The sequence below is a fragment of the Lissotriton vulgaris genome, chromosome 6 (assembly GCF_964263255.1).
Source record: "Lissotriton vulgaris chromosome 6, aLisVul1.2, whole genome shotgun sequence".
Lineage (NCBI taxonomy): Eukaryota > Metazoa > Chordata > Amphibia > Caudata > Salamandridae > Lissotriton > Lissotriton vulgaris.
This window is the reverse complement of record NC_141694.1, coordinates 314856837-314871211: the sequence shown is the minus strand read 5'-3', so window position 1 is coordinate 314871211 and position 14375 is coordinate 314856837. Positions and strand designations below refer to the sequence as shown.

General features: G+C 43.4%; 3 pseudogenes; all 3 read right to left on the bottom strand.

The window, feature by feature from the left end:
- Positions 1-6341: 6341 nt before the first annotated feature.
- LOC147707195 (U2 spliceosomal RNA) lies at positions 6342-6517 on the bottom strand (annotated as a pseudogene).
- Positions 6518-9120: 2603 nt separating this feature from the next.
- On the bottom strand, positions 9121-9295 carry LOC147707194 (U2 spliceosomal RNA; annotated as a pseudogene).
- Positions 9296-11894: 2599 nt separating this feature from the next.
- LOC147707193 (U2 spliceosomal RNA) lies at positions 11895-12071 on the bottom strand (annotated as a pseudogene).
- Positions 12072-14375: the final 2304 nt, after the last annotated feature.

The following is a 14375-nucleotide window of genomic DNA, read 5'->3' as shown; positions in this document are numbered from 1 at the left end:
GATCTTCAACGAGGTTTCTTCGTCATTTTAGTGATTTTTCTCTGTGTCTCTGTTTTCACACGGAGCTCTCTGGGTCCAAACCGCGCGAGAAGAGTCTCCAGTGACGTCATCGCGCAACGGAAGCACTTTCACATATGAAATGAATGTCTCCGTCTGCGCTCAACTGAAGTATTTCATCTCGGAGGCTGACTCATTAAAGGAAACACTACGGGTTTGATTCCTTTTCCTTGTAAAACCCTTGCACAAGTGTTGAATTTTAAAGAAACCTTCATAAAAATGGTGTGTGCTTTTTATTGACATTTTTCAAGATTGTTAGATTTCATTAGCACATTGGAAATTTCACTTTGTTGCTTACTGATATTTTTATTGGTTTAAAATCCCAAGAGTTCAAGTTTAATTCATATACCTTCAAGTTATTTGAACTTAATTTTACAAAGACTTACTTAAACATGGAAAATAATCAACAAGTGATTATATTAAATACATTTTTACCAGTTAATGGCAAATCAGTTGAATCTTGGAAAATATGGTTTAAAAGCTTCGAGAATGATTTAATAGCAATTGATGCCGAAGAATACACAGCTAAAAGAAAATTAGCCATTCTTTACAGCCATTTGGGGAGAGCTGGAAGAGAAATTTTTGATAACTTACCCCCTGCTATTCCACCTCCGGGCAGAGGTGATGGATGGAATTATTATAATTATTATTAATTGTGTTTTGTTGAGCGCAAACAACCCGGCGGCCTCGTAGCGCTGTGTATAGTCAAACTAGTGTGAGATGAGAGAACAGGTATGCAGTTCATAGACTGAATATAACATTTTTGGTACAGCCAAATGTTATTTTGGAACGCTATAATTTTAGGAAGAGAAAACAAAACATGGAGGAAAGTGTTGAAGACTTCATTTCTGTATTAAGGAACATGTCAGCTGAGTGCAACTTTGGAGCTGATTTACACATTTACATCAGAGATAAGTTTGTTTATGGTTGTTGCCATAAAAAAATTCAAGAAAGGGTTGCAGGGATCCCACATTGGCTGAGGTCATTGACATGGCTAAAAGCATTGAAAGAAGTATAGTTTCTTCAAAAAGTATTCTTGCTGAAAACTCTGTCCCGTTAATTTTGTTCAAAATGACTTATCAATTAATGCTTTAGCAGTTAGAAATAAGTTTAGCAAATGTCAACAGCCTCGAACTAATACATTTTGTTTCAGGTGCGGATCAAGAACTCATCTTAGTAATAGCCCAATCTGTAATGCCCTTGGTAAGAAATGTACAAACTGCCATAAGTTTGGTCATTTAAACAGTGTTTGCAAAGCTAAACATACTGTGCATGTTAGAACTGTTGATACACATGAACCTTATCAAAGTGATAGCTTATCAGGTTTTGATGTTGTTCCATTAGAATCTGATATGCAACATTTAAACATCAATACTATAGAATTACCGACAATATCCAATGAAGTTAAAGAAATTTTAGCTTTTGATTCATGTGGAAATTTAATTGATTGTGTTCATGTTCCTGATCCCACCTGTCAGGTTCTTATTGGTAAACACTCACTCGACATGATGGCTGATTCTGGCGCTCCTGTCACAATTGTTTCTGATGTAATTTTTAACAAGTTATGGGCCCCTTCAACTGTTTTATGTAAAGTTGACATTATTCCTAATGCATATGGTGACAAGGATATTGAGATGCTTGGTTTCTTCATGTCTGACGTAACATGTTTGGGCAGGAAAACTTACACTAAAGTTTATGTAGCCATCAAGGGAAAAAGTATAGTTGGTTGGCAAGATTTAGCCAAAATGAATTTAAAACTGGTCCCTGGATCTAAGAATCCAGTTCAATTGAATGATGTTGTTCTTTATATGGTAGAAGGAGTCAATGAATCCTGTGTTAATGATCTTATAAAACAATTTTCTGAGGTGTTTAATTCAAATGTGGGTAAAGTTGAAAAATGTGAACACCTTATTAAGTTAAAACCTGGTGCAATTCCAATTGTACACAAACTCAGGTCAACTCCCCTCAGTGTTAGGGATGATTTAAAAAAGTTATTGGATAACATGGTTACTGACAAAATTATTGAACCCACAAATTCTTCGCAATGGGTCAGTCCAATTGTTATTGTTCGTAAAAAGGATTCTAGTATCCATTTGTGTGCAGACCTTCGGTCTTTAAACAAAAATATATTGATTGATTGTCATCTCATTCCTAGAATTCAGGATCTCCTTACTGGTATTGATGGATGTAAGTTTTTCACGCTATAAGACCTGCGTAGTGCTTATCACCAAATTCCTTTATCCTCAAAGTCAGCTGATTTGACTACATTTATTACACCATTTGGTGCTTATAAGTATTTGAGGTTGCCCTTTGGCCTAGCTTCGGCTGCAAGAGTCTTTCAAAAGTTTATGGATTCTTTACTAGGTAAAATCAAAAATGTTCAGGCATTCTTATTTTTTCTAAAAGTGTTGAGGACCATGTTAACACTTTGAAGGAGTTGCTGTTATGTTTCAAGAATGTTGGTATTACTTTAGGAAGGGATAAATGTAAATTTTTAAAATTAGAGGTTGATTACTTAGGTCATTGCATTAGCTCATCAGGCATAAGACCGAAATTCTCACTCACAAAAGCCATTTCAGATGTCCCAGCTCCTGGTAACAAAGATTCTTTGAGGTCATTTCTTGGCATGACGGAGTATTACTCTATATTTGTTTCAAGTTACTCTCAGATTGTTCAACCTTTACAGGATTTACTTAAGAAAAATATTAAGTTTGAATGGCCTGAAGTTGTAAATCAGTCATTTATGTCAATTAAGGAAGCAATCTGCTGAAAGCTTTGTCTTCTTTTACCCCAGGAATTGAGTGTACTATTTCAGTTGATGCCAGCCAGTTAGGTCTAGGCGCAGTTTTGTCTCAACACACAGGTTCTCTTGAACGCACAGTAGGTTTTGCTTCTAGGTCTCTGTCCACTGCAGAAAGAAATTATTCCACCATTGAGAGGGAAGCATTGGCTTGTTCCTGGGTTGTGGAAAAGTTTAAGAGTTATATTTGGGGCACGCATTTCGTATCACTAAGTGACCATAAACCGTTGCTTAATTTGTTGAATGGAAATGGCACTGGGAAGGCTTCAGCACGTTTGGTGCATTTACTATCCAGATTACATGAGTTTAACTTTACAATTCGTCATGTGTCTGGTGGTCTCAATGTCAGAGCAGACTGTCTCTCGAGACTTCCGCTCCAGGAGGATTATGTAGAGACAAAGTTTACTGATGTCGAATGTGTAGTAGCTTCAATTTCTGACTCAAGAGAGGTTTTTCCATTTTGACTCAAGATTTATGGTTCAAGGCCTATAGTGATGATGAAGTTTTACAGGCTGGTAGTAACATGGGGGCATATTATCAAGGGGGTTTATCTCCGCTTTTTTGGCTTTAAAAGCCAAGAAAGCGGAGATAAAATTATCTCCCTATTACCAAGCTGTCGCTAACACCAGTTAGAGACAGCTAGTAGGAGATAGCGACCATCTTGGGCCCCACTTTGCATGTCAGTGATATTTATCACTAATGAGATGCAAAGTGGGCGTGCCAAGATGTTAGAGACTGAAAACAGTCGCTAACATCGCTATCTCCTATTACCAACTTTTGGAGATATTCGCGCTAAGCGGGAATATCTCCAAAAGCTAACACCTGCCCTGAGCAGTTCTTAGCCATGTTATCCAATGGGAGGTGGATAACATGGCTAAGAGCATTTGCTCGATAATGCATGAATATCGCTGACTTTTCAGCGATATTCATGCATTTCGGCCGTTTTTTATCGCATTTGCGATAAACCTTGTTAATAGCAAGGTTTATCTGCGATAAAAATCGCCGATGTGCGGCGATAATTTTTGTCTCTAAACAAGTTAGAGACAAAAATTATCGCTAGTTGTTGGTAATATGCCCCATGGTTATTAGTGGTTGGCAAAAGGAACGTTCTTTACCTGCTTCCCTTAAATCTTTTGCTCAGTTTTCTGAAGATCTTTCTATTGTAAGTGGAATTTTGATGCGTGGTGATCAATGCATTCCACCTTCGTCTTTACGCATGAAATTGGTGGAATGTGCTCATGAGGGTCATTTAGGCATTGTGGAAGCACTTCAAGAAAACTTAAAGAGTTTTTCTGGTGGCCTGCATTAGAAAAGGATGTTACCTTATTTATAGTTAAATGTGATTCTTGTCTCTTATCGGATAAACATTGGAGAGTCAATAAATTGCCTCTTTATCCTGTTTCTATTCCAGATGAGGCATGGTCTAAAGTTGCTTTGGATTTTTCTGGTCCTTTTATTTTATTACCTGCTAGTGATCGCTTCATAATCGCTTTAATTGATTACCACTCTAAGTGGGCGGACGTAGATTTTTGTGACTCTCCGTCTTCTTCTTCTGTTATCAAATTTTTGGAAAGAGTTTTTCACGTAGAGGGCTATCCAAAAGAAATTGTGACAGACAATGGTTCACATTTTTGTTCCTTGGCCATGCAAGATTACTGTAAAGCACATGACATTAAACATTTGAAAGTAGCACTCTATTCCCCTGCTGCTAATGGTCTAATTGAAAGATTTAATAGATTTTTAAAAGAGGGTGTGCAAACAGCTCTTGCTAGTAATTTCCCAGTTAAAGACTTTTTGAAGAAGAAAATTTGGTCCTATTTAATCACACCACATACAACAACTGGTATTTCCCCGTTCAGACTTTTGAAGAAAAGAAATCCGAATGGTGTTATTTGTCCAAACTGGTTGAAGGAGTTACGGAAGGACACTTCTTCTTGTATTTCTTGTCATGATAAGAGTATTTTTAAGGAGAACGTTATGAAGAAGCAAGCTCTGCAAAAGAAGTATTTTGATGCTTCTTCTCATTTTGTTGTGAAAGATTTTCAAGTGGGTGATTGGGTTTTGTTTAGGAACCCTAAGAAATGTGCAAAAGACATGTCAACATTTTCCTCTCCTTTTCAGATTGTCAAGACTTCAAAAGGGTCAGTTTTTCTTGAAAAAAGAGGGGTGGTGGAGTAAAAGAGCTCTTGTTAAAGTTTCTAATGATCAAGCCAAAAGAATTCGTGTATATAAAACTGATTCCAATGATGTTGAATGTTCACATTTTCCTTTAGGTACTCCCTCTGATTATCTTCAGAACAATGCTTGTTCTTCTGTTATTCCTTCCACTTCTTCTGCAGGTATGGTTTTGCAAACTTCACCAATGTCCTCACAAACGCCTTCTATTTCAATTGAAATGTATAAACCTGTTAGGCCAAATCGTAATTGTTCCATTCCTTCTAGGTTTAAGGATTTTTATATGTCTTAGTTCTTTTTTGTGTTTTAATTTATTCGTTATTAAAAGAAGGGAGATGATGTAAGGTATTGTCTTTCTTCTACTTCCATCAATGCTCACTGCTCTTGTTAGGTCATGTTTTCTTAACCTTCTATGTTCTATGCTCCACATTCTCGCAGACAGTGTTCCTTCAAACATGTTTATGTTTGAAGGTGCATCTCTCGAGGATGCAATGACTGTTTAACTATTGCTTTGCTTCCCTGTGTTTGTAACGATTCATTCAACTGTTATGCTTGCTACTTGCCGGTGGCGCTCCGGTGTAATGCTGATCAATTTGGATTAAACTCCTTTTGGATTGATACCTACGCCTGTTATTCATTCTTTCTGAATAACCAACTACTTCTTTACACCCGCCCCTTCCTGCGCACTGCTTCCAGCCGGCTGGCCGGAAAGCCTGGCAGCCAGGGGATGCTGGGAATCAGGCCAGGAAGCCCTGGACAGCTCCCTGACCGGAAGTGGTCGGACCCTCGCCCTCGCTTGCCCGGGACACTGCTCTCCTGCAGCCTGAGGCCTACAGATAAGGCTTGGCCGTCGTGGCCGTTCGGGGACGGGCGGGGCGGGCAGAGAAGGAAAAGGACTCTTTATTTTTCTTCTTGCTCAGAGAGGCCAAGGGCAGTGCCCACTTCCCTGCATCCTGCCTCCCTCCCTCCCTCCATCCCACTGACTTACTGAGAACCTTCCTCCATTCGTTCCCCAGTGAAATGGATCCAAAAATCAATGAAACTCTGCTGCTGCAAAAACAGTCTTTTTCCCACGTTTGTCTCTTTTCAAAGTGCAGCGTCTGGATGGAGAAGGGAAAAAATAGAAGACTTTTTTTTTTAAATAAATAAATAACGCACGGCGGGTGGCCACAAAGTGGCAATTAAGTAAAATACATACATAATTAAGGCAAGACACAGTGACCAGTTTGCGCCATTTTACAGGGTTTGGTAGTGAAGCGCTACTTTCGTTTTCTCGTCTATTTTTCAACAGCATTGTTTTCCCCGAGTGGGGAAGTGCACCATTCCTGGAGGTACTGCAATACCAGGTTGATGCGTGGAGTGGACAGAGCAAGCTCCTATTCCATCTCCCTGTTCCAAAAATCAATTTAATATATGGTCCCCAGATAGAGGACGTATCAAATATTAAACTGATAAGAACAGATTTTTTTTTTGTTGTAAAAATATACTTTATTTATAAAAAAAATTCAGAGATAAGTTTTAACCAATCCCATAGGGTGGTGTACATTTGAACCTGAGTAGGGGGTGCACGCAGGCACCAACCTACCGGTTTTCCATCGAGATATTTCTTATCAGTACACTTTTATGCTGAAGTGTATTTTTTAGCTTACCCACTCTGCCCATTTCTCCTGTTTCCATTTCCCCTCAGCAGTAGTTTTTCCAAATAGTTTAATGTCAGAGTAAAGGAAAGTCATCAGTTTATCAAGACATATATGGATTGCATCTTTTACGTCTAGATTTTTTTGCTTAAACATCATTAGGTTTCGTGTTGCCCATAGGCTTTCTTTAGCTGCACATAGGATTCTCCATAGGGTCCTGTCTTTATTTTTTGACATGGAGGACCCTAGGCCATACAACATGAGTTCATATGTGATATGCTTTTGGCTTGTTACCCCTTCAATGAGTCTGACCATTTTCCCCCAAAAGGTGTTGGCAAAGGTACAGTTCCATAGGAAGTGGGTGATGGTTTCTTCTCCAGGGCAGTCTTGTCTTGGGCATTTGGCTGTATTGGCGAGTCCTCTTCTGTGCTGGAAGGCTTTGACTGGGAGGGCGTTGTTGATGGCCAGCCATGAGATGTCCTTTTGGGAATTGATAATGTCCTGGTGGTTAGTTTTTTCCCATACTTTTTTGGAGAGGCTTTCTGTCAGGTTGTTTGCCATCTCCATTTTCTCTAGACCTGCGATTTCCTTTTTCAGTAGCGATCTGTTTTCCATGCAGTCTGGGTCTACCTCCAGCAGTTTCAACATCTGCAGGAATGGTAGAAGTACAGCATATAGTTTGTGGGGAAAAAAGGCAACAGGTAGTAAATTGTTCCTGGGGATCAGCTGGAATCTGTGGAAAATGTCTCCTGCCCCATACCTGATAAAATGGGCGGCGGTGTTTCTTTTTTGTTTTATTGCGTTCAGGCACAGGCAAAAGTACGTTGTAAAAAAATACAGGTATAAATTCGGGACCTTCTTGCCCCCGTTTTGTGTGTGTTTGAACATGATGGTCCTTTTGACTTTCTCCATTTTGGAGTTCCAGAGGAAGTTGAAGATACTTTTTTGCAGTTGCCTCAGCGTAGATTTGTCAGGAGGGTAGATCATGGCAGAGTACAAAATCAGTGGAAGAATAACAGCTTTGATGATCATGACCTTCCCGGTCATGGATAGTGTTCTAGTTTTCCACAAGCTCACTTTTTGTGCAATTTTTTGTTGAACTGGCGGACAATTAGCTTGACCTTCCGTGTCTTGTGAGAAAAGGATTCCCAGAATTTTTGTTGGTTTCCTGGTCGTCTTTACATCTAGCTTGGCCATGTTGTCCCATTTGCCTGTGATGAGGCACATGCTTTTTTCTATGTTCAGGGACAGCCCTGAAGCTTGTGCAAAGAGTTTGGAGTGTAGGAGGACCCTCCTGGCAGAAGCGGGGTCTGGGCATAGTACTGTCACATCATCCATGTAGGCTATGCACTTTGCTACTTCCCCGCTAGCTCCTGGGACAAAGATCCCCTTGATGATTTTGTCCTTCCTAAGGGTGGCTAGTAGGGGTTCTAGGGCGCATATGAACAGTGCTGGGGACAGGGGGGCATCCCTGTCAAACTCCTGACTTGATCTGTACATTGAATGGTGGCAGAATTAACGCCTCCCGAAGCAATCTACCTTGGTGACCCGAACCGGGGTCTTCCCTCGCACCGTCGCTGGCCGCCCTTTCGCCTCTTTTTCTGACTCCCGGCAAGAGCTCAGCATGTGCCGGTGGAAAGGAGGTCCCGGCCTCAGGCCTTCCCCCGGCTCCCAGAGTCCTCCTCGGCTGTCGCCTCATTAGGCGTCACTTTGCATACCCACGTTGTACTCTTTCTAGTATTTGCATGCCCGCCCCTTCCTGGCCACTGCTTTCGGCCGGCTGGCTGGAAAGCCTGGCAGCCAGGGGATGCTGGGAATCAGGCCAGGAAGCCCTGGACTGCTCCCTGACTGGAAGTGGCCGGACCCTCGCCCTCGCTTGCCCGGGACACTGCTCCCCTGCAGCCTGAGGCCTATAGATAAGGCGTGGCCGTTCGTGGCCGTTCGGGGACGGGCGGGACGGGCAGAGAAGGAAAAGTACTCTGTATTTTTCTTCTTGCTCAGAGAAGCCAAGGGCAGTGCCCACTTCTCGGCATGCCTGCCTGCCTCCCTCCCTCCCTCCCTCCCTCCCTCCCTCCATCCATCCATCCTACTGACTTGCTGAGAACCTTCCTCCATTCGTTCCCCAGTGAAATGGATCCAAAAACCAATGAAACTCTGCTACTGCAAAAACAGTCTTTTTCCCATGTTTGTCTCTTTTCAAAGTGCAGCGTCTGGATGGAGAAGGGAGAAAATGGAAGAAAAAAAAAGTTAAAAAACATAAATGAATAAAGCACGGCCGGGTGGCCGCAAAGTGACAATTAAGTAAAATACATACATAATTAAGGCAAGACACAGTGACCAGTTTGCTTTTATTCACAGGTAAACACAATAGAGCCACTTTACAGGGTTTGGTAGTGAAGCGCTACTTTCGTTTTCTCGTCTATTTTTCAACAGCATTGTTTTCCCCGGGTGGGGAAGTGCACCATTCCTGGAGGTACTGCAATACCAGGTTGATGCGTGGAGTGGACAGAGCAAGCTCCTATTCCATTTCCCTGTTCCAAAAATCAATTTAATATATGGTCCCCAGATAGAGGACGTATCAGATATTAAACTGATAAGAACAGATTTTTTTTTTGTGTAAAAATATACTTTATTTATAAAACAATTTTAGAGATACATTTTAACCAATCCCATAGGGTGGTGTACATTTGAACCTGAGTAGGGGGTGCACGCAGGCACCAACCTACCGGTTTTCCATCAAGATATTTCTTATCAGTACACTTTTATGCTGAAGTGTATTTTTTAGCTTACCCACTCTGCCCATTTCTCCTGTTTCCATTTCTCCTCAGCAGTGTGTTTTTCCAAATAGTTTAATGTCAGAGTAAAGGAAAGTCATCAGTTTATCAAGACATATATGGATTGCATCTTTTACGTCTAGATTTTATTGCTTAAACATCATTAGTTTTCGTGTTGCCCATAGGCTTTCTTTAGCTGCACATAGGATTCTCCATAGGGTCCTGTCTTTATTTTTTGACAAGGAGGACCCTAGGCCATACAACATGAGTTCATATGTGATATGCTTTTGGCTTGTTACCCCTTCAATGAGTCTGCCCATTTTCCCCCAAAAGGTGTTGGCAAAGGTACAGTTCCATAGGAAGTGAGTGATGGTTTCTTCTCCAGGGCAGTCTTGTCTTGGGCATTTGGCTGTGTTGGCGAGTCCTCTTCTGTGCTGGAAGGCTTTGACTGGGAGGGGGTTGTTAATGGCCAGCCATGAGATGTCCTTTTGGGAATTGGTAATGTCCTGGTGGTTAGTTTTTTCCCATACTTTTTTGGAGAGGCTTTCTGTCAGGTTGTTTGCCATCTCCATTTTCTCTAGACCTGCGATTTCCTTTTTCAGTAGCGATCTGTTTTCCTTGCAGCCTGGGTCTACCTCCAGCAGTTTCAACATCTGCAGGAATGGTAGAAGTACAGCATATAGTTTGTGAGGAAAAAAGGCAACAGGTAGTAAATTGTTCCTGGGGATCAGCTGGAATCTGTGGAAAAGGTCTTTTGCCCCATACCTGATAATATGGGCGGCGGTGTTTCTTTTTTGTTTTATTGCGTTCAGGCACAGGCAAAAGTACGTTGTAAAAAGGTACAGGTATAAATTCGGGACCTTCTTGCCCCCGTTTTGTGTGTGGTTGAACATGATGGTCCTTTTGACTTTCTCTATTTTGGAGTTCCAGAGGAAGTTGAAGATACTTTTTTGCAGTTGTCTCAGCGTAGATTTGTCAGGAGGGTAGATCATGGCAGAGTACAAAATCAGTGGAAGAATAACAGCTTTGATGATCATGACCTTCCCGGTCATGGATAGTGTTCTAGTTTTTCACAAGCTTACTTTTTGTGCAATTTTTTGTTGTACTGGCGGCCAATTAGCTTGACCTTCCGTGTCTTCTGAGAAAAGGATTCCCAGAATTTGTGTTGGTTTCCTGGTCGTCTTTACATCTAGCTTGGCCATGTTGTCCCATTTGCCTATGATGAGGCACATGCTTTTTTCTATGTTCAGGGACAGCCCTGAAGCTTGTGCAAAGAGTTTGGAGTGTAGGAGGACCCTTCTGGCAGAAGCAGGGTCTGGGCATAGTACTGTCACATCATCCATATAGGCTATGCACTTTGCTACTTCCCCGCTAGCTCCTGGGACAAAGATCCCCTTGATGATTTTGTCCTTCCTAAGGGTGGCTAGTAGGGGTTCTAGGGCGCAGATAAACAGTGCTGGTGACAGGGGGGATCCCTGTCAAACTCCTGACTTCATCTGTACATTGAATGGTGGCAGAATTAACGCCTCCCGAAGCAATCTACCTTGGTCACCCGGACCGGGGTCTTCCCTCGCACCGTCGCTGGCCGCCCTTTCGCCTCTTTTTCTGACTCCCGGCAAGAGCTCAGCATGTGCCGGTGGAAAGGAGGCCCCGGCCTCAGGCCTTCCCCCGGCTCCCAGAGTCCTCCTCGGCTGTCGCCTCATTAGGCGTCACTTTGCATACCCACGTTGTCCTCTTTCTAGCATTTGCATGCCCCGCCCCTTTCTGCCCACTGCTTCCGGCCGGCTGGCCGGAAAGCCTCGCAGCCAGGGGATGCTGGGAATCAGGCCAGGAAGCCCGGACAGCTCCCTGACTGGAAGAGGCCGGACCCTCGCCCTCGCTAGCCCAGAACACTGCTCCCCTGCAGCCTGAGGCCTATAGATAAGGCGTGGCCGTTCGGGGCCGCGCGGGGACGGGCGGGGCGGGCAGAGAAGGAAAAGGACTCTGTATTTTTCTTCTTGCTCAGAGAAGCCAAGGGCAGTGCCCACTTCTCTGCCTGCCTGCCTGCCTGCCTGCCTCCCTCCCTCCCTCAATCCCTCCATCCATCCTACTGACTTGCTGAGAACCTTCCTCCATTCGTTCCCCAGTGAAATGGATCCAAAAACCAATGAAACTCTGCTGCTGCAAAAACAGTCTTGTTCCCACGTTTGTCTCTTTTCAAAGTGCAGCGTCTGGATGGAGAAGGGAAAAAATGGAAGAAAAAAAAAAGTTAAAAAAATAAATAAATAACGCACGCCCGGGCGGCCGCAAAGTGGCAATTAAGTAAAATACATACATAATTAAGGCAAGACACAGTGACCAGTTTGCTTTTATTCACGCGCAAACACAATAGCGCCACTTTACAGGGTTTGGTAGTGAAGCGCTACTTTCGTTTTCTCGTCTATTTTTCAACAGCATTGTTTTCCCCGGGTGGGGAAGTGCACCATTCCTGGAGTTACTGCAATACCAGGTTGATGCGTGGAGTGGACAGAGCAAGCTCCTATTCCATCTCCCTGTTCCAAAAATCAATTTAATATATGGTCCCCAGATAGAGGACGTATCAGATATTAAACTGATAAGAACAGATTTTTTTTTTTTTTGTAAAAATATACTTTATTTATAAAAAAAATTCAGAGCTACATTTTAACTAATCCCATAGGGTGGTGTACATTTGAACCTGAATAGGGGGTGCACGCAGGCACCAACCTACCAGTTTTCCATCAAGATATTTCTTATCAGTACACTTTTATGCTGAAGTGTATTTTTTAGCTTACCCACTCTGCCCATTTCTCCTGTTTCCATTTCCCCTCAGCAGTAGTTTTTCCAAATAGTTTAATGTCAGAGTAAAGGAAAGTCATCAGTTTATCAAGACATATATGGATTGCATCTTTTACGTCTAGATTTTTTTGCTTAAACATCATTAGGTTTCGTGTTGCCCAAATGCTTTCTTTAGCTGCACATAGGATTCTCCATAGGGTCCTGTCTTTATTTTTTGACAAGGAGGACCCTAGGCCATACAACATGAGTTCATATGTGATATGCTTTTGGCTTGTTACCCCTTCAATGAGTGTGCCCATTATCCCCCAAAAGGTGTTGGCAAAGGTACAGTTCCATAGGAAGTGGATGATGGTTTCTTCTCCAGGGCAGTCTAGTCTTGGGCATTTGGCTGTATTGGTGAGTCCTCTTCTGTGCTGGAAGGCTTTGACTGGGAGGGCGTTGTTAATGGCCAGCCATGAGATGTCCTTTTGGGAATTGGTAATGTCCTGGTAGTTAGTTTTTTCCCATACTTTTTTTGAGAGGCTTTCTGTCAGGTTGTTTGCCATCTCCATTTTCTCTAGACCTGCGATTTCCTTTTTCAGTAGCAATCTGTTTTCCATGCAGTCTGGGTCTACCTCCAGCAGTTTCAACATCTGCAGGAATGGTAAAGGTACAGCATATAGTTTGTGAGGAAAAAAGGCAACAGGTAGTAAATTGTTCCTGGGGATCAGCTGGAATCTGTGGAAAATGTCTCCTGCCCCATACCTGATATAATGGGCAGCAGTGTTTCTTTTTTGTTTTATTGCGTTCAGGCACAGGCAAAAGTACGTTGTAAAAAGGTACAGGTATAAATTCGGGACATTCTTGCCCCCGTTTTGTGTGTGTTTGAACATGATGGTCCTTTTGACTTTCTCCATTTTGGAGTTCCAGAGGAAGTTGAAGATACTTTTTTGCAGTTGTCTCAGCGTAGATTTGTCAGGAGGGTAGATCATGGCAGAGTACAAAATCAGTGGAAGAATAACAGCTTTGATGATCATGACCTTCCCGGTCATGGATAGTGTTCTAGTTTTTCACAAGCTTACTTTTTGTGCAATTTTTTGTTGTACTGGCGACCAATTAGCTTGACCTTCCGTGTCTTCTGAGAAAAGGATTCCCAGAATTTTGGTTGGTTTCCTGGTCGTCTTTACATCTAGCTTGGCCATGTTGTCCCATTTGCCTATGATGAGGCACGTGCTTTTTTCTATGTTCAGGGACAGCCCTGAAGCTTGTGCAAAGAAATTGGAGTGTAGGAGGACCCTCCGGGCAAAAGCGGGGTCTGGGCATAGTACTGTCACATCATCCATATAGGCTATGCTCTTTGCTACTTCCCCGCTAGCTCCTGGGACAAAGATCCCCTTGATGATTTTGTCCTTCCTAAGGGTGGCTAGTAGGGGTTCTAGGGTGCATATGAACAGTGCTGGTGACAGGGGGCATCCCTGTCGAACTCCTGACTTGATCTGTACATTGAATGGTGGCAGAATTAACGCCTCCCGAAGCAATCTACCTTGGTGACCCGGACCGGGTCTTCCCTCGCACCGTCGCTGGCCGCCCTTTACCCTCTTTTTCTGACTCCCGGCAAGAGCTCAGCATGTGCCGGTGGAAAGGAGGCCCCGGCCTCAGGCCTTCCCCCGGCTCCCAGAGTCCTCCTCGGCTGTCGCCTCATTAGGCGTCACTTTGCATACCCACGTTGTCCTCTTTCTAGTATTTGCATGCCCCGCCCCTTCCTGCCCACTGCTTCCGGCCGGCTGGCCGGAAAGCCTGGCAGCCAAGGGGATGCTGGGAATCAGCCCAGGAAGCCCTGGACAGCTCCCTGACCGGAAGTGGCCGGACCCTCGCCCTCGCTTGCCCGGGACACTGCCCCCCTGCAGCCTGAGGCCTATAGATAAGGCTTGGCCGTTCGTGGCCGTGCGGGGACGGACGGGGCGGGCAGAGAAGTAAAAGGACTCTGTATTTTTCTTCTTGCTCAGAGAAGCCTAGGGCAGTGCCCACTTCTCTGCATGCCTCCCTTCCTCCCTCCCTCCCTCCTTCCCTCCACCCTGCTGACTTGCTGAGAACCTTCCTCCATTCGTTCCCCAGTGAAATGGATCCAAAAACCAAAGAAACTCTGCTGCTGCAAAA